This window comes from Schistocerca cancellata, chromosome 1 (genome assembly GCF_023864275.1).
Source record: "Schistocerca cancellata isolate TAMUIC-IGC-003103 chromosome 1, iqSchCanc2.1, whole genome shotgun sequence".
Classification (NCBI taxonomy): Eukaryota; Metazoa; Arthropoda; class Insecta; order Orthoptera; family Acrididae; genus Schistocerca; species Schistocerca cancellata.
Window position 1 is genome coordinate 611,813,935 of NC_064626.1, and position 21,664 is coordinate 611,835,598.

Sequence of the window (21,664 nt, forward strand, 5' to 3'; positions counted from 1 at the left end):
CCTATCGAAAATGCCTGGGATGGATTGAAAAGGGCTGTTTATGGATGACATGACCCCACCAACCAATCTGATGGATGTTCCCAGAATCTAGGTTGAGGAGTGTGAGAATCTGGACCAACAGTGCATTGATGGACTTGTGGATAGTATGCCATGACGAATACAGGCATGCATCAATCCAAGAGGACGGGCTACTGGATATTAGACATACCGGTGTGTACAGCCATCTGGACCACCACCTCTGAAGGTCTCGCTATATGGTGGTATAACATACTAAGTGTGGTTTTCATAAGCAATGAAAAGGGGAAATGATGTTTATGTTGATCTCCATTCCAATTTTCTGTACAGGTTCTGTAACTCTTGGACCCAAGGTGATGCAAAACTTTTTTTGATGTGTGTACTTTCCCATCATTCATGTACTACTTCCCACAAAGTGCATCCATCATTGGGCCAAACAGATGGAACCCGGAAGGTGCGAGATCCAGGCTGTAGGGAGGAAGATGAAGAACAGTCCAATGAAGTCCTGTGAGCTCCTCTCGGGTGCGCGGTCTTGTGCGAGGCCTTGCGTTGTCGTAGAGAAGGAGAAGTTTCCTTTGCATTTTTGTGGCGACGGAAACGCTGAAATTGTTTCTTCAATTTCCTGAGGGTAGCGTAATATACTTTGCAGTTCATCATTGCACTATGAGGGAGGCCATCAAACAGAATAACCCCTGCAGAGCCCCAGAAGATCATCGTCATGACTTTACTGGCTGAGGGTGTGCCTTTGAACTTTTTCTTCGGAGGAGAGATAATGTGGCCCTACTCTATGGATTGCCGTTTTGATTCCGGTTCGAAGTGACGAACCCATGTTTCGGCAAAAATTGTCACAATCAGCTTCGTAATATGCAAGCAATTCCACGTAGATTGTCCATCATTCTGTTTCCTTCTGTTAGACGCAGAGGACCCAACGGGCACACCCCAACTGGTGGACGAGTGTGGCAGTACTACCAACAGAGACGTCCGGTTGTACATCGAGGTGTCTGATTGTGTTCTGTTGATCACCTCTAACGATAGTGTCTGCGCGTTCCAACATTATGAGAGTCGCAGCAGTGTGCGGCTGGCCAGAAAGCAGGAGATTGGACAGGTTTGCACAGCTTTGTTACGATGATAACAGACTCCTCGCCCAACTACTCAACGTACTTTGTTCACTGCCAGTCCTCTGTAGTGACTACCAATATCTGCGATGCTCTGATTTTCCGCCGAAAGATATTTAATTACAGGTCTCTGCTTGGTATGGACCTCCATTACAGGCGCCATTTCGAAGGCTACGTATAGCGCCATCATCTATCTGAACTTCATGAAGCTGTGGGAAGTGAAACATGAATATTCCACGACGTTCCTCAAGAAATTCTGCATTTTTAACCGAAATTGGCTGAGAAAAATAATTGTTGCATCACTTTTTGAATGCCCTTCGTGATCATGTCCTTGGAAACTAGGTTGTTACATATAATTTTTATTACTACAAAAATTATGAATTTAATGTTAGAGACCACCAACCATTTTTTGTCAGACCTCACCCAGTGCCACTGGTTCACAAAACTATGGTATTAGAGGAAATTCAGATGGTATCTGTGCTTGGTGTCATACAACAGTCAGCAAGTTGTTACATTAGTGCAGTTTTAATAGTAGCCAATGCATATTGAAGCAACAGTACAAAAACAGTTCTGGTTGAGAGATAAATTTACACTACAATACATGCAGTTGGATCCTTAGGGTTCAAGGTGGCATCCATTGGATACAATATTTGTATATTTATTGATAATATGAATAAATAGCATCAGAAAAGATAAAGATATGACTTGATCAAACTGTCTATAACCACTGGATTCACAAACAGCATGTTTCCAAGACCAGATATTAGTGCAGCAATAATTTATTAATGAAGTTTCACAGTAAATAAAATTTAAATGAATTTAGCATCTTAATAAGTTTAATCCTCAGGTGGGAATTCTATTCTATTTGTCATTGTTCTCAGGTTTATTAACATTTTGTGGGACTGATAGTGTTGTTAAGAATTTCTATTATATTATTTCAAATTTGAATCTTCATAGTTTTTGACAGCTGTAATGTGACATATAACGAATTGCGACATATAACGAATTTGTGAACTTAGATTTTTTTCTAATTACGTTTGTTTTGTTCCTTACTGTACATGTAATCGATACATCACCAAATTCCATGCTTACACAGATAAATTTAGGCTTATATAAATAGGTCACATGAGGAGTTTCCAGATGGATTGCCAGTAAATCAATACATCACCACCAGGTTGGATAATTGAAAAGTACCAACACCTCTTAAGATAATAGCATTTAGTGAAAACAAAGAAAAGAAAATAATTTTGCGAGCTCCTCTAAATGTTAATTTTTTATATTATTTATATTGCGTTTTATATCAGCCAGCTCCATACCTCTAAATAAAATATTGTATTTAGTGTTTGCCATTGTAAAGTCATTGTTTGTTTGGATTAGGAATTGTTTAGGTAGGTTAGTTTGGCTCCTTAGAATTGCTTCTGGTCAGACTGAGTCAGGGAAGTATGCACACTATTTATGTTTTACAATTCCTGCACATTGTGTTAAGTTCAGAGCATGAGATTTACTTTTCTGTAGAGGTTTTCACAGGCATATGTAAAAAACGTATTCAGTTAGAAAGAAAATTTTCTTTTGTTTTAAGAGGGGGGGGGGGGTATCTAAGGCGACCATATCGTCAGACATCTCAGATGTCACCTCACATCTTATTAATATACAGATGGCTAAAATTCTTTAGGTGTGGATGAATATCTGAATTTGCGCTTTAACTCATCACGTCACTGCTGTAGCCTTTTGATTATTAAAGTATCGTAAGGAAAGGGATATGTTCAGAAGAGTATTGCACCCCTCTGGCGATCGCGTAACGGGCACACGTTTTGTTGTTGTCAAGCCCTGCGTACTGTTCACGTAATCACAGTGCGAAATGCGGGTAGATGCACCTGGTTTAAGGGATGCCACGTCAGTGTGAGTCGGACGATAGCAGTGACGGGACAGATTTGGATACGGATGTCGTGGAAGTGCATGCGAAAAATTAATGAATTTGATAATCGTGACAGGATATCGAGGTTTGCGAGAAACTCTCAAGTATTGCTAGTAAAATAGTGATATGAGTACAGAATTAATTTCAACGTTCGATGAAATGTCTAACATAGGTGATTAAGATTGTCCGATTGGTATTAGTTTTGTAAATTAACAGTTGTTGCAGAGAAGAATAGTGAACAACTCAAGAAAAACTAATATTTGTAGCTTCTTCTTTAGTCATCTTGCTCCAAAAATTACTGCAACAAAAATGTACAGTGACGTCTTCATGAAAGTAGTGACGCGTTCCAAGACAAAGTTTAATATGAATGCTGAGATTTACTGCTCAAAAGCAGATATCGCAAAGCATAAATTCTTTCACTAACATTTACTTTCAATACAGATTAGAGCATATAAAAATAAATCCCCTTGCAAGTAAAAAGAAAAAATGATATTTATAGGATCGTAAACATTGGCAGATAGTTCTTCTTCTACAGAAAATATTCGGAAATGTTGCAGTTAGTTAACTATTCACGAATTGTAGTTATAACTTCGCAACTAAGGAATACAGTCGTAGTATAACAGAAATAAATGACATCTAACGAGGATAGAAACAAATTGTCTGTATTTTTATGACTGCTTCCAACGTCGTTACTTTCACCAAGGCCGCATGTATCCAGAATTAAATTTTCAGTCTGGGAGGGGATTTTGTACTGATACGAATCTTCCTGGCAGATTTAAACTGCGTGGTGGACCGAGACTCGAACTCGAGACATTTGCCCTTTGCGGGCAGGTGCTCTACTGGCTGAGCCACCAAAGCATGACTCAGACCCGTCCTCAGAGCTTTACTTCCTCCATTTTCATTTTGGAGACAATCCAACATTTTACAAAATAGAAAGCAAGTTTCAAAAATTTAGTGTATAGTAGCTGTCATACAGCATACATTTGACCAGAGCTGTCAGTCATGCATTTCTCACTTCCATGAATCATTATGGAGCAGTTTAGTAGAACTGTCATGGAACAAGATGTTGCTCAATATTTCGATGTATGTTTTGTGTCAATATGTGGATCTATGAGTTTATAACACTTGACGCAGGCATAGTATTGCGTTCTTGTTTGAGTATGTACATATATCCACTATACGTAAAGCTAAATGAAGTGTGTATGACATCAGTCATCTTTTTCTCTCACCCTATAAAACTCCGTGTATGGTGGTGTAATCATACAGTCTTCACATTGAGCAGTTACTGTTTGGAATGGGTCACTACTGCTGGACAGATCGATAACTGTTGGTCAAGCAAGTTGCGGAAAGACAAACATTCTCATTTCTCTGCTAATGCATCCAGATCGTGTTCGTTTTAAGAATGCAAACGTATTTTCAAAAACACTGCTCCAGTCCAAATTCCAACTGCTGTAGCAAGTACTTTCAGACATTGACTGTATTATATACAAAACTTTCAGCGAAAGTGACGATGTCCCGCTAACTGAAGGTGTTTGACAATGTTGCAGTCGAAAATCAAGATCGAATTTGAAGATACTTCTGCGTTGTGCGACATAGAGGGATTGAAACATTCTACATAATTAATGCGCTAGGATCTCAAAGCAACTAATAAGAGATAATGCAAATAATATTTTGCCCTCAAACAAGATCATATGAATTTAAAACACATTTACCAGGGACATTTAGGAACTGTCATGTCAGTTCACAAATTTACAACTTTGTTTTTTTTTTGTGGTGTGGTCGCCAAGAATCCCTGCCTACACATTGATGCTTAACTGACTCTGATGACACATGTCAATCATTCCCCAAGGATTGTCTGTAGCCCACACATGACGGTTATGCAGATTGACCATGCCAGTTCTGGTAAAAAGGACTGATGACAGAATAATTGTGATGGTCTGATGCAAAAACCATCGACAAAATGCATCCTGTAGAGGGAAATCCGCTGCTGATAATCGATAGTAGTGGTTGTCAGGACACACATAATCGGACTTTGGCTTAGACCGTATTGGTGGACCACTTGCCTGGAGCTTGTATTAGGGTTCGTCTCGATATCCTGTAGAAAAGGCGCTCCAATTTGATGGTACACAGTCTGCTTCCTTCCTGCATGTTCGTTTGTTTAAAAGGGTACGTGATCACATAAACGCCCAAAAAGTGCTTGAAATGTTGTGTGGTGTGGTTAATGTCTGCGAAGGTACTTATTTTGGTACAGCCATGCTGGCTCTCGACTCTTTCCACGTGCTTGGCCCTACACAAATACACAAACACTATCTCGGCTTGTCCTCGACATGAATAGTGGACCATACTGTTCCTTATAGTGCGATGCGTCAGTTACAGACCCTGCAACACGCACGAAGCACTCGACACGGGTTCAGAGGAACTTTCAGCTGTCAGCGCCATCTACTGTGGCAACGTTGCATTCTTGGTCACATGTTCATAGGACCTTCTCTTCTCCATTTACAATTAGGAATCCGACCCTGCAGTTTGGCGGTCCTATTAATGATCGCCCTGTATATACTTAAGGCGAGATGGCCAATGATCTCCTAGATGCAGATGGACACCAGGCTCGAAATCTTACAGGAATCGGCGAAATGGCTCTGAGCATTATGGGACTTAACTTCTCGGGTCATCAGTCCCCTAGAACTTAGAACTACTTAAACCTAACTAACCTAAGGACATCACATACATCCATGCCCGAGGAAGGATTCGAACCTGCGACCGTAGCGGTCGCGCGGTTTCAGACTGTAGCGCCTAGAACCGCTCGGCCATTCCGGCCAGCAATCGGCGAAATGCCACGGGCAATGAGGATAATGGGCAAGGGGCACTATATTAGTAGTGTGTGGTTGAGTATTTGCGTCTGTTGGAGGGGTCCTAGAGTAGTCCATGCAATCGCAATGAGCACTGCTTCTGGATGGCTTAATGATCAGATCATCTGTTTATTAAGCAAGAAACCTGGGTCCGAATCCTGGTCTGGGACAAATTTTCAACTTTATTCATTAATTTAAATCAACGCCCATACTATTCTGTTGTATCTGAATGTAGAATCGTAAAATTAGTCACTGAGAGGGAGAACCTGGAATTCACTGGGAGTATCTCTTAGAGGAAGAAACTGAAATAGCGTTAACTACTTTGAGTCATTAGGCGACTTATAGCCACCAGAAGAATTATACCGCTACCTTACCAGTAGCCATGTATTCGACAAATTACAATGCTATCAAAGCTTCAGTACACACCTATGAAGACAGCTGGGTCTCATTTTTATAATGACAGGTATAAAGAAGGCATAAGAACAGTAATCACACACATATGAATTCGTCAGTTGAGCTTGAAAAGCGATGTCATTCACTTTCAGGTTAAAACAGGAATCGTCGGTACTCCATGCGAATTGCTGTCTATCAGAATTAAGCAAAGGGCATTAAGTATTGCATTGATAGGGTTAGATATGTGTAACATTATTCTTAATATCACAGCATAAAAGTGCAGTCTACATCTAGAAGGTTCTAATGTCGTGCAGTACCCCATGGCGACATTGACTACTTAAAAATATATTTAAAATGGTCTGTACCAGTTTCCAAGTTACAGAAATATCAATATACTTAAAACAGAAATAAGAACGATCTTACAGATATTACACAGAAAATTCAATAAGATTTATACTAGGTTCCTCAAAGGATAAAATTTTGCAGAAGGCTCAGACTAAATTTTAAGTCAGGTCATTCAGTAAACATAGTAATGGTTAGCACATTACAAGTCGAGTGCAATACTGTGGCAAAGTGGATTCACACAGATTCTTTCCTGCAGTCAGCCCAGAAGACAAAACTATAGAGTTTCCAATCATACCATTTGCCTTCGACTTCTTGTTTGGATGGTTAGACAATCTTGAGTTGATAGTTTTAGATCAAAACGACTCGTCTCGTCGCCTTTCATGGTGAAGAGATCGTGATACAGCTAGGTTTCAGGCAGGATGGACATATGGATATACGGTCACTTAACAAACAAAACACGACGTGTTAACACCATAGAACTATTTCCTTAAATTGTTAGACTTGAAACAACGATGTATGTCACAAGCATCAGGGGCAGCATCATCATGATGAAGAGTATCGTCAGCAGCAACAGCAGTAGCAGCATATGTCCTCCTTTAAGGGGGAGCTGATGACAGCAAGAAGGTTTGCAATTTTAATGGTGTTGTTTTAAAAATATTGAAAGATGATGATGGTTTGAGAGCAACCCCCATCAATGTGCCTACACTATCTCAGGGTAAGCATCATTTATACATGTATGTGTTAGTGTCTATATTTTTTGCATATTACTTATCCAGTGTTGTATAGGAGTGATCAATTATGATGTCTGTTCTGAACTTCACTGTCGCCAGACGACTGGCATCCTAATGTTAATCATCATATTAACACTGTTGACAGTGATTTAATGACATGGTCTCAGGCTGATGTGTCCAAATTTAAAGCAGCAATCGGTAATTTTACAAGGTTGTATTTATTTTGCCCCAAAAACAGTATAAACAGATGATAGTAAAACAGAAACAATGTAAAGAATATAGAATGTAAACAGCTGCAACTTGCATATCTGTAGACAAAAATATTCTTAGTTTTTTTCCCAACTTAATGGATTTGCAAACACAGTCTGACAATTGGTTAATTTGCTCAGTATGGGGTGTTACCAACTCTGGCCGCAATACAGGCCTGACAACGATGGATCATGTTGTGAATGATATCATCAGTCTCACGTTGAGGCAATAACACCCATCCTTCCTGCAGAGCTGCTCACAGTCTTAGAGAGTGGTTGGTGGATGTTGACATGATGCAAGCTGTCTCACTAGTGCATCCCATCTAAATTGGGAGAGTGAGCAGGCCACGCCATGTGTGCAATGTCTTCTGTTTCCAAGTAAACGTCAACCACCTGTGCTCTATGAGTCTGAGCATTATTGTCCAACAATACAAAGTCTGAGCACACAGCACCTTGCAAGAATCACATATGAGACATCTTTGACAAGAAAGAAACATATTTTAATTTCCATAGGAGAGTAAATTTGTTTATTGTGTATCATGTTTGTGTTCCAGGACACAAACATTGCTCATTGTGATGACTACCTGAGTTGGTGACTAATGTAAAGTTTGTGCAAATATCATTTCATTGTTGTCTGCAGTACATTTTCAATGGTTGACCATGGAATGTTCAGCTGTCTTGACCCAGCTCATGCTCAGCTTGAAGATCATATATTGCATTCAGAATTCTCAGTTATGGCAACTGTAACTTCTTCAACTGTTTGTCATGCAACTGGCTGTTTGCCTGTCCGAGGAGCAATCCCTGAATTCCTTTAATGTGTCAAGACTCATGAAGAGCAGCAGCACTATTGCTGTTTATTTTATAAAACAGCTATACAACTAAAGCCCTGCTCACCTTCTTCAGACCCAAGTTGGTTGTCTGCATATGCAATGCGCGCTGATGCTCGTATTTCAACACTACATCACCTTAACCATACTGGCATCTAACACCAAGTCATGACACTAACATAACAATGCATATCCTACAGTACACAGTCTAAACATGATTCCTATAGAGTCAGATACTTGAACAATAAAAAATTTTCTGTCTTCATTGTCTCAAATAGTGAAGGTTAATTATAACTACCCGTACATAGTTTCCAATTTAGGTTAAGTTTCACTGCAGATCGCCGTACTCATAACGATCACATTACTTTAATGTTACGTTGAACACGGGAGCTATGCATATTCCATGGCCACTCTGGCTAAATTTCAACAACTTTGAACTGTATTCCACAAATGCCTAAGTCCACCAACTGTTTGACACTGTGAACAAAATTATAGACTGTGCTATGACTGTTTCAAGCAGTTGGAAAACTTATAAGTGCACCGACTGTGAAGTGGTATCTGAAAAAATACTGAATTATATCAACTTGTGAGATACAATTTTATATATTTGTGTCTGGACTCTATTAAATTACTTTGTGAATGTTGTATATACAATTTTTGTATCTTGCTTTTCTATTTAAAGTGTATAGCACTTGTATTGAAACCATATTATCTGAAACGTAAAGAGTATAATGTAGGGACATTTATTTTGTAAAAAGCATTTTATCTGAATTTATAAATCTATTTTACAAATATTGTATATGCCGTTTTTGTACCTTGTTTTTCTATGTAGAACAGACAATCATAGTTTTTTTTTAACTATAGACCTACAATATATGTAACTGTCTACACTGTGCAGCTACATCAGCAATGCACACATCGTTTCTACAAGAAGAGATGCATTGACGCATCTTTAAAAGCACTCATTTTACAGTAGGCAGGTGTATCTGCATTGCACATAACTGTCTGATAAGAAAACGTGCATTCACAATTGTTTAAAAGTACTGACATATGATCATCCATACTTAATATCAGACTGATGAGTTGACTAGCTCTCCAGAGTGATCACAGTGCTCAGTTAGTTGTGCAGAGACTCGATTGTCAGCCGCAGCTGGCGAAGGCACAACGCCTTAGCAGGCGAGGAACACTGTCCACACCAGTAGCATCAGCAGCAGTACAGGTGAGGTCAGGCAGCACAGTATGGTGTGGCATTGGGCCTGAAAATTGTGACACATTCTGAAGATACCCATGAATTGTTGTTTAAATACACTCCTGGAAATGGAAAAAAGAACACATTGACACCGGTGTGTCAGACCCACCATACTTGCTCCGGACACTGCGAGAGGGCTGTACAAGCAATGATCACACGCACGGCACAGCGGACACACCAGGAACCGCGGTGTTGGCCGTCGAATGGCGCTAGCTGCGCAGCATTTGTGCACCGCCGCCGTCAGTGTCAGCCAGTTTGCCGTGGCATACGGAGCTCCATCGCAGTCTTTAACACTGGTAGCATGCCGCGACAGCGTGGACGTGAACCGTATGTGCAGTTGACGGACTTTGAGCGAAGGCGTATAGTGGGCATGCGGGAGGCCGGGTGGACGTACCGCCGAATTGCTCAACACGTGGGGCGTGAGGTCTTCACAGTACATCGATGTTGTCGCCAGTGGTCGGCGGAAGGTGCACGTGCCCGTCGACCTGGGACCGGACCGCAGCGACGCACGGATGCACGCCAAGACCGTAGGATCCTACGCAGTGCCGTAGGGGACCGCACCGCCACTTCCCAGCAAATTAGGGACACTGTTGCTCCTGGGGTATCGGCGAGGACAATTCGCAACCGTCTCCATGAAGCTGGGCTACGGTCCCGCACACCGTTAGGCCGTCTTCCGCTCACGCCCCAACATCGTGCAGCCCGCCTCCAGTGGTGTCGCGACAGGCGTGAATGGAGGGACGAATGGAGACGTGTCGTCTTCAGCGATGAGAGTCGCTTCTGCCTTGGTGCCAATGATGGTCGTATGCGTGTTTGGCGCCGTGCAGGTGAGCGCCACAATCAGGACTGCATACGACCGAGGCACACAGGGCCAACACCCGGCATCATGGTGTGGGGAGCGATCTCCTACACTGGCCGTACACCACTGGTGATCGTCGAGGGGACACTGAATAGTGCACGGTACATCCAAACCGTCATCGAACCCATCGTTCTACCATTCCTAGACCGGCAAGGGAACTTGCTGTTCCAACAGGACAATGCACGTCCGCATGTATCCCGTGCCACCCAACGTGCTCTAGAAGGTGTAAGTCAACTACCCTGGCCAGCAAGATCTCCGGATCTGTCCCCCATCTGTTTGGGACTGGATGAAGCGTCGTCTCACGCGGTCTGCACGTCCAGCACGAATGCTGGTCCAACTGAGGCGCCAGGTGGAAATGGCATGGCAAGCCGTTCCACAGGACTACATCCAGCATCTCTACGATCGTCTCCATGGGAGAATAGCAGCCTGCATTGCTGCGAAAGGTGGATATACACTGTACTAGTGCCGACATTGTGCATGCTTTGTTGCCTGTGTCTATGTGCCTGTGGTTCTGTCAGTGTGATCATGTGATGTATCTGACCCCAGGAATGTGTCAATAAAGTTTCCCCTTCCTGGGACAATGAATTCACGGTGTTCTTATTTCAATTTCCAGGAGTGTATAAATGCAATTGTTCCTACTCTATCTCAGTAGTGTTGGCAGTTGTCTAACCATTAAAAATGAGCATAGCACAAATCGACTTAAACTTAGAGCAAGTTTGTTGTTGGATTTCAAACTTAAGGTAATTGCATTTGGTAATTTCTGTAAACTGTGATGTCAGAGGGATATGAGGAACTGTTCAAACATGCAGACTGCACTGTTTTTAAACTTAAGGCAAATGAATTGTAATGTCATTGGAAATCCAGAGATTTTAACTTCACGCCATTTTAAACTTAGCTCAAGCTACCTAGCAACCATGCAGGGTACACCTTTTCTTCCAGGTCCACTATATTGGATTTGGACATCACTGGGCTCGCAGAAACACAGTAAACCCGATAACCAAACAGGTTTGCATCAGTATCCTCAGGTTCACCACCTTGGATTTTTAGCCTATAGGATGATTGCCCATTATTGAATTTCCGACCACTTTACACTGCACTCTTAGCTGTGACATCATAGGGGTGGGGAAAACCCTACCTTTTTTTTACATTTCTACCAGTTTTTTAATTTCTCTCAATTTTATACATAAGAAAATTAACCTGTTTTAAATTTACCGCCAATTTTTAAATTTTCCTTTATTTATACATAGAGAAATCTGGTGGCAGCACATGACACCAGGGGGGAAATCTAGCAGCAATGCTGACTGCGCCCCTACTCTCTCAGCCCCACAACTGTTACATGTTAGTTGGCCATAGACGGAAGGCGGTCGGTGCAGTGGGCAGCCTGTGACATGCACGAACACACACCAATGCACACCAATGCAGTGCTCTCACTCAAAATGCTATGGTAGGTGGTGCTATCTAGTGGCCACTTCGTTTTCTGACACTATTATCATGCAACACTTTTGTTAATGTGCAGTAGTACAGTTCCCTTGAAGCTATAGTTATTTTGTAACCCAATTCCTTTTCTCATACAGTTGTTTTGTGCAGATGAAGAAGGCAAATAAAGCAGATTAGATGTGTTTGTTAATTTTGCATAGGCTTATGAAATATAGAAAAAGAACGAGGATGTGCAATGTGCAATACTCATAGAGGTTGTTTTCTACATTTGTAGTTTTCTTACTTCATAGCACATCATATTTTCTGAAATGTATTAGGTTATCATATTTTTTCAATTTTTTATTTTAATACTTACTTATTTTTATGAGAAAGAATCTCCTTTATGCTTTTTTAGAGCCCACACAGAGGCATACCGACAATCACAAACAATAAGAGACTGGAGTAGAAGGGAGAACCGATAGAGGTATTCAAAGTACCCTCCGCCACACACCGTCAGGTGGTTTGCGGGGTGTGAATGTAGATGTAGATCAGTATAGTAGACAATTACTTGTACATAAGTCCTGTGGCTGATTGTACAATTGTTTCCTTTACATCCTTTGCATTTTTACGTTAATTTTATGTCATTCATACCACTGTTGACAAATTGCACCTTGAGAAGCCATATATGTGTAGATTTCATGATGTTTTGATGTTTCTTGTGCTACCTTTGATGATATTGTTTGTAGTGTTACACTTTTGATATGTTTATTTTGTCTCTTCTTTTTCCTTTTCCAGCTTTGAGCTGAATATGATCTACATGGCAGAAAGAAACTAGTAGCAGATTAATAAAAGAAATAGTGATCCATACAGTGTTTGTTCTTTACATACATATGGTGCAGCGACTGTGTTGGCTGGTGTCTTGTAACTGGCTGAGTGAACTGAACACAATGATGCTACTTTGTACTACACAAATGGAGCACTCTGTGACTGGACGTTAGGACTCCCCCTTCTTAATGGTTCCTGTCTTCTACATCATCTGCCTTACTGCAGTTACACAGAGATCTTCGATCAAGCGATCAAAGGTAATCAAAAATTCTAATTTCTTTTCCGACTCTCGTCTTCGAATGTAAGTGAACACAACGTCGTTTGTTTCTACCTCTTTGTTGTGCTTGTGCCTAGATCAGTTGATCTGTTTCTTTTTAATTACTGTGTTATCAAGTATATTCAGAATGTAGTGACTATAGGAGTTAAACGACCAGGGCCTCTGGAGTTCGTTTTTAAATATAAACACGTTTGAAAAACGTGTTTTTTTTATTTTCATTATTATCCATTTGTTTAGTTACCAAACTTACATTGCTCTCTTATCAATAATTTCTGCAGCTTTTATAATCTGTGTTTCGCCTCGATCGATTCTCGTGCAACATGACCGAGACGAGTGTAATATCTGCATTTCTTTATTTAGTTCTGCTTATAAACTGTAAGTTAAATGCAAAAGTTATCTGAAGTGTGGGTATATGAGAACAGCATTCGTTATGACTCTCCCCCTCTCATTCCGAGAAGGACTCCTACTTTAACGTAACCTAAGATTTTTAATTTTCTCTAATGTGATGAACCACTTCAGATTCCAATTAGAGATACAGGTATTTCGCATAAGTGTAAGATAATATGAATTTCTATTTAATACCATTAAGTACTTAAGTACTTGTACAGTTCATTTATAATTAAGTTTTATTATCAGCGACATGCACTGGTCTCAGAAGCAAAAGAAGTGATATGTCACGGTAAATGATGTGAACTTCGGTGAAAGAGGCATCTGAATCATGTATGGATTACCTGATTTTCTATACTAATAGCAACAGATTTCTACTTCGTTGGATGAATAAGAGCAAACGAGCTGAAAACTGCTCCTGTGAGGGCACAAAACAGACGAATATGTTCCTCTTTAAAAGACTGACAGAAAAATGCGGAACCAGCTGCCTCACTCCTCATTCTGCCTTCCTCAACAGAAATTTTGGCATGTGAACTTCTTCTCGCTCTTTTACCACACAACATTCTAAACCCCTTCACCGAATCTCTCTTTGTAGTCAAGTGTTCATACTCAGCAACTCCTCTCTGTCACTGTCTGATATGTCTCTCTCCCACTATCTCCTTTTTCTGCAATCGATTTCCTACTGCCGCTTTGTCCGGTCTCACTTGCACTCTCTCCTTTTGTCATTCTTTTCCACTAACATTGTCCTCACCACACTTCAGCAGCTAAAAAAAAAAGAGAAATTTTTGGGGGGGAGGGGGCATTCAAATTATATTTTCCCCTGTACCTACGTGTTCAAGTTCGCGGGCCTGGGAGAGCCCAGACTCCCCCAAAACCCATTTATTGTCTCCACTAATCATTATTTTTCATTTCCACTGTCTCCTCCCTCTTTTGCTCCCACTGCTTCTGTCTTTGCCCATCTCTCTTTCTCTTTTATGAGCACTGTCTCTTAATGACATCAATATCTCGTCTCGATCCACTGCTACTGACCTCATCCATCTCTCTTTCTCTTTCACTGGCACTTTCTCTGTCCCACCATTACTGTCTCCTCTCTGTTTCTCTACCAGTACACTCTCTTGTCTCTCCTCCGTCGTCATTGTCTCTCTGCTACTCTCTTTCAGCACAAAAAGCTCGAATATGTTCGCAAGCCAAAATTTTTGGTGACAAAAGCGGAATAAGCACTGACGAAGCTAGTCCTCCATGTTTCTTTCAGTGTCTTTTAAAGAAGAACATACCGCCTCCGACAGGAGCGTTTTGTCGCTGGTTCCCTATTTTCCCTGCGACAGCAGGGTGTGCACCTTATATAAAAGCAATTCTATACGACACTTACGTTTTGACAGTTTATTTAGCCTATATACTTCGATACAATTATATACTTTGACACATATAAACAATAAATAAGGGTGCATAATATAAGGTTAACACATAAATATCAGCTTTACATTTTTTTCTGGATATGTTGCTCATCGATCGCAATTGATCGAAAACTCCCGTCTTATGATTTGTATCTCAAACGAGTAAAAATGTTGTTAGAAATATTTTGTTGGATTTTCAGTCTTTTCAGCTTTACATAATTTTTGCCACTCATTTTAATTTATTTTCAGGCGTGTTAAAATCCTCTTTAGCCCATTTTATGTCACTGCAGTACCACCATGTGTATATTTGTACAGTCCTGAAGTGCCCATTATATAAATACAGTGTGTCATAAAATCTTGTTGGTGAAAAAATGCCGAATAGAAACACAGTTTGGTGACCCTTGCAAAGACCCTAGATTCTTTGCCATGTGTTCATTATGTCAGTGAAAACTAGACTTATGCCTCAGACCGGATGCTATGTGCATACCTTACAGGCACAGATCTCTGAACCACTGGATCTCAGTAACGGATAATGATATCAAATGGTTCAAATTGCTCTGAGCACTATGGGACTTAATATCTGAGGTCATCAGTCCCCTAGAACTTAGAACTACTTAAACCTAACTAACCTAAGGACATCACACACATCCATGCCCGAGGAAGGATTTAGAACCTGCGACCGTAGCGGTCGCGCGGTTCCAGACTGAAGCGACTAGAACCGCTCGGCTACACCGGCCGGCTATAATGATATCGAAAAAAAGTTTCAGCATTCCCCGAGGTCATCATCTTACGAACATAGGATAAAAATTTCGACGATTTGTCACGAGTAGTAATTATAAGTGTCCATATTCACAGTTGGTACTTTTTGGACTCAAAAATCATAGTTTTTCGGGTGTATCTTGACAACAGATAGAGGTATTCGAAAACTGAAAAACGGCGTTTGTAGGTGAGTGTGTAAAGAATGCACAGTTAAAATTTGAGCCATTTGCTAACATTAGTTATTTATGTGATTGAGACCCACGGTGCGAAGACGGTCTTTGCGGTTTTCTGCATAACTACGGTAAATGTGAACCTCTGGATTTCGGTAATGGATATTGATATTTAAAAAAGGCTCGAATTTCCTCGAGAGCAGCATCTTAAGAATATATACTAAAAATTTCGACGATCTATCATGAATAGCAATTATAGAAGCGGCCATCCCCACAATTCTTACTTTTCGTAACCAAAAATCGTCTCTTTTCTTCATGAACCATCTACGAATACAAGGTGCTTTTTAAGCCACCTAAGGTACACCCTAAAGCACACCTAATTCAAAAGGAGAAACCGATTTGCTCAATTTGCCTGGGCTGGAGGTAGTGTGTAATGTTTAAATGTTGATCCTGTGCTGTAGTACAGCTACAGTATTTTCGTTCTCCCGATAGGCACACAAATGATCGTCAGGCCAAGGGATATCGAAGACACTTAAGCCCCTGTCTCTGCGATCAACAGAACCCGAGTTATGACCCCCTGAAAAAATGAATTATCATTCGCGGCTTTTTGGAACACAGTACACAGACCAGTTCTCCAGTTATCCTGTTGATGTGCCGATCATGGGTTCCTTTCGAGTCTTCTAAAGGATACAGCGCCATCATCACCGTTTTTTGCACTAATTTTGAAACAGTACTTCATATCTTCTGCAGTAATCCGATGCAGTTGGCTGGGCGCAGGATCGGAAGTATTGTTTTTATTTGTGTTCTAATGACAGCTGTGATCTACGAGCACGCTTTATTTGTTGCCTAATCACAAGATGACAGTCAGTGCGAGAATCTTCGGTCGGCACGTCCATATAGTTAGAATCTGACATTCAGAGATCACTGCACATGACGCAGAAGATACAGTATTGTTCTTGCAGCGGGATTTTGTTGTTGCGGGTAGAGGGAAAGCCTTGGCAGCTACAGAAAAAGAACCACGAGATGTGAAAAATTTGACGTTCATTTCCAGTCACAAAGTTGTTTCAGCAAGAAGTTGAGACTGCTCCAGTGCCGTTGTTCCGACCAAGGCACGTGTGGGAAATTCCCAATTGGTAATCCCGTGTCAAAAATTCCAAGTTTATGAAAGACTCCGTCTACGTGTCTCCAACAACTTTGGGTGATCTGCAGTGGATGCAGAAACTGCCGAAAAGCTCGTAAAAATGTGGAACAAGTTTCACGTGCGTCTGCTGGAGGTCGCTTTGAACATTGTGAAATGTAAATTAAAACTTTGATCTGAAACATTACTGTAAAAAGTATAGGAAGGTTATATGTGCATTCGTGTAAAATCTATACCCTTGTAAATGTGATGATTCTCTTGAATATAAAAACTTTGTAGCCCTTCATTTAATTTACAAAGTACCCGTAGTCTCTGTTCTAATTCCTGTGGAAGATATACCCTTTTGCAATTGGAGGAATATTTTTGAAATGTGTTGTACTTATCCCGACATACGGATTGTGCATAGCCGTTAGTCGTTATATAATCCGTTCTCTGATAGAGCTTGTTATAGCTAGCAGTATCAGTTGTTACGTAATCCCTCTGTCGAGATTTTTTTGTCGGCAGTGGACGTAGCTAAAACGGTTATTTCTTTCTACTGTTTTCTTCTGTAAGGAAGAATTCCTTCCCTGGTGAGAAAGTGATATTTCAAGGGTTTTTGCTGTCTTTTGGAAGATCTGGAACTAATAATTATCTTCTCATTAAATGCAGTGAATGAAATTTTCCGTATTGTAGTGCTGTGAGTTCTGAAACAAACCTTCCTCGTACACTGATGCTGAATTTCAGATCGAGAGTCAAATCGAATTGCCGGACACGTAGCTTTAATCTGCCAATGGCTCTCTTGGTCATATTTCTGGACTTGTACCTCTGAAAGAGAGAGAGAGAGAGAGAGAGAGAGAGAGTGAAATAAAGAGAACAAAATAAGGAACTAAATGGATTCTCACCATGTCGGTGGCGTAAAAAAAAGAAAATCATTATTGTTTAAAAGGTGTGTGGCTCTTTAGATATTTTCTAAATATTTTGGTCTCCGGATTCAAATATCTAATATTCGTTGTCATCTAGTCTCAGGGCAGTCACGTTCTACATCTAAGGATTGTACTGGAGGAATTTTGTTTTCTTCGCGTTATGGCCAAGCAGAGTCCACGTATCAATTTCATTTTCTCTTCCATTGCTGGTTTCCTATCCTCCAACACTCTTTTATCCCTTCATTATGATGTCTTGTTTCTCTTTCTTCAGGACTATTCACATTTGTTAAACTTTTTCTACCTTGGAATTGTATTACTTTTCCTCTGAAAACATTTCTTTCGCTGCGTCATCTTTTTTGTGTTGTGTGTTTCTAAATCATCTTTAACTTCTCGTACCTAAATCTCCTCCTCCTCCTCCACTCCCCTCCCCTCCCCACGAACAAAGGAGGACTTGCCGAGGACCGGTGGTTAGCGTGTCTCTACGATACAAATAGAAGTACCATAGGTGGAACCAAACCAGATGAGTATCTGTGGAAAGGCCAGCAAACAAACATACGATCCCCGATTAGGGACAGCAGCCTTTTCAATAACACCACGGCCACCAGAAGAGACTACTCAGGTGAATTTTGTTATAAGGAGAAAAAAGATTGGCATTCTAGAGGTCGGAACGCGGAATGTTAGATCCTTTAACCAGGTAGGTAAATTTAAGCTCCCATTATGTTGGTAAATTCTACATACATGAAAGAATGTCGAGACATAGTTGCCCCGTTTGAAATGCTCTGTTGTAACATGAAAGTCTATGGCCTAAGAAAAAAATTTTCAAGGGGAAGGCTTACCTTGCGCAACGTGTTGCTATATGGACGTAAATGAAATTTAACGACAAAATTTCCTATCAGCAGGCTCATGACCTGACTTATGAAGCATGTCATTGCCCTAGCTTATAGAAACAGCAATGTGAAATAATGAGCAACGTGGTTTAGTCAGCTATCTCAACACGTTTCGACACAAAGCCTGAAATTACAATGTATTAGATGAAACACTGAATTGGACCCGATACAATGTCGGCTGCATCGAAGATATCGGGCCCAGCTTACCTTCAATAACCTGAAAGTGCATGCTGAGAATCTAGAGCTAATAGTGCAGCTATACAAATAAATACAGCGCGCATGAATATGAGTAATCGTAGCAGAACGTATAGTGCACTTATTTGCGAAGTGCACGAACGCATGGGAAATTGCGTAGGATCGTTATGTTTCAACTGAGAGTTAAACAGTGACGAGGAAATGTAAATAAATTCAGAGAGATTGTATTAAAGTTAGTAATTTTTTCAACTCAAGGAACAGATTGCAGTACAAGGAAGAATACTATTATTCATATACTAACTGCGTGGCATTCTGTATCAGCATGTAATATAGAATTTATTCACTTGTTAATAAGAGCCCTACGAAAATATCAATAAAGTTAAATCAATGAGAATGCGATCTATTTTGCTTTCTGCCGTGAATTAATACACTAAGCAGTGCAACGGCAAGCTTTACCTCACAGCGATTCGCAGCATGTAACAAGAGTATGCAGAAAAAAATCTCAGGGCAAGTTTTCACATCTATTTTCTCCACTAAGAGTATGACACAGAGCTGTACACGCAGAGCCATTGACCCAACACCGAACAGGAACGACAAGCAACGGGTCACCGACGTGAGGGTGTACTGAGCCCTCATTGACCAAGACTGTTCGCCAAAAGACATGTCCCAGACTTTCCTTCATGGCTGGCCAAAACCTGTCCTCACTCCAGACATCGATTAATGAGTCCAGAATACGTTAGCAGCGTGATCACTAATTAGAAAACACGGAAAATAGTAAAAGTTAAGTGGCCATTTTCGAAGGCAGAGAATTTAAAAAGAGAGATGAATAGTTTGAACATAGGTAAAGTCGGAATCAGTGAAGTGCGATAGCAGGAAGAAGACAGAAGGTTAGGTCACTAAAGAGTTATCAACACAAAATCAAACAAGAGCAATGTAAGTGTAGGTCTAATAATTAATAAGAAAAAATGAGTGTGGGAGGTTACTAGAAACAGCATAGTAAATGCATCATGGTGGCCAACATACACACGAAGCTAACATCTATTGCAGTAATACAACTTTATGCACCAAATACCTTCGAAGATGACGAAGACTGTGAAAGAATGTGTAATGAGGTGAACAAAATCTTTACATGGTTAAGGCAGATGAAAACTTAACTGCGATTTGGGGCCAGAATCCAATAGCAGGGAAAGGAAGAAAGGGAAACATAATAGGATACTGTCGATTTTGGGAGAGGACTGAAACGGCAAGCCAACTGATGGAATATTGCACAGAGCACAATTTAATCATTGTTCATACTTGGTGTAAGAATCACGAGGGAAGCTTCTATACGTGGAAGAAACTTGGGACACCATGAGGATTTCAGATACATCACATAATGATAACAGTGATTTCCAAACCTGATTTTAAACTACAATATGTTTTTGGGGACAGATGTGAACACTGACGGTAATTTGTTGGTTATAAACTACATACTGAAATTAACAATATTGCAGAAAGCTAGAAAATTAAGATAGGACCTGGGAAAATTGAAAGAATCAGTGGTTGTTGCGAATTTTAGAGGTAGTATTGGACAACGATTGATTGTAACAAGGTAAAGGAATGCAATACAAGACTAATGGGTAACTTTAAGAGATGAAATAGTGAAGGTAACAACGAATCAAACTGGAAGAAAAGAAAACGCCCAGTAGAAATCCTTGGATAACACACGATACACTGAATCTCGTTGACAGAAGGAGAAATTGCAAAATTGCAACAAATGAAGCAGTCAAAAATGGAATACAGGCGTCGAAAAGTGAAAGTGATAGTAGGACAAACTGGCAAAACCAGGAATGGCTACACGAAAAATGCAAGGCTGTAGGAGCATGCATGACTTCCGGGAGGATAGACGCCGCCTGTAGGAAAATTAAAGAGGTCTTTAGAGAAAAAAAAGTGCGACCACACCATAACACCACCACCTCCGAATTTTACTGTTGGCACTACACATGCTGACAGACGACGTTCACCGGTCATTCGCCATACCCACACCCTGCCGTCGGATCGCCACATTGTGTATAGTAATACGTCACTCCACACAACGTTTTTTCACTGTTCAATCGTCCAATGTTTTCGCTCCTTACACCAAGCGAGGCGACGTTTGGCATTTACCGACGTAATGTGTGGCTTATGAGAAGCCGCTCGACCATGAAATCCAAGTTTTCTCACCTAATTGTCATAGTATTTGCATTGGATCCTGATGCAGTTTGGAATTCCTGTGCGATGGTGTGGATAGATGTCTGCTTATTAAACATTACGACCCTCTTCAACTGTCGGCGATCTCTGTCAGTCAACAGACGAGGTTGGCCTGTACACTTTTGTGCTATACGGGTCCCTTCACGTTTCCACTTCAGTATCACATCGGAAACAGTGGCCCTAGGGATGTTTAGGAGTGAGGAAATATCACGTACAGACGTTTGACACAAGTGACACCCAATCACCTCACCACGTTCGAAGACCGTGAGTTCCGCGGAGCGCCCTATTCTGCTCTGTCACGATACCTAATGACTACTGTGGTCGCTGATATGGAGTAGAGTTGGGCAACACGATTCTTTTTCCCGATTCGATTCCTACGATTCAATCTCACATTGCGAATCGATTCCTACGATTCGTTCACGATTCTTTCACGATTCATTCTAGTCTGCGATGGTACGATTCTTACGGAATGCAAAAAGTTCTATGTCTTACTCACAGATGGAAGGACATGTCTGAAATTGTCAATGGGGTTAGAATCGAACTGT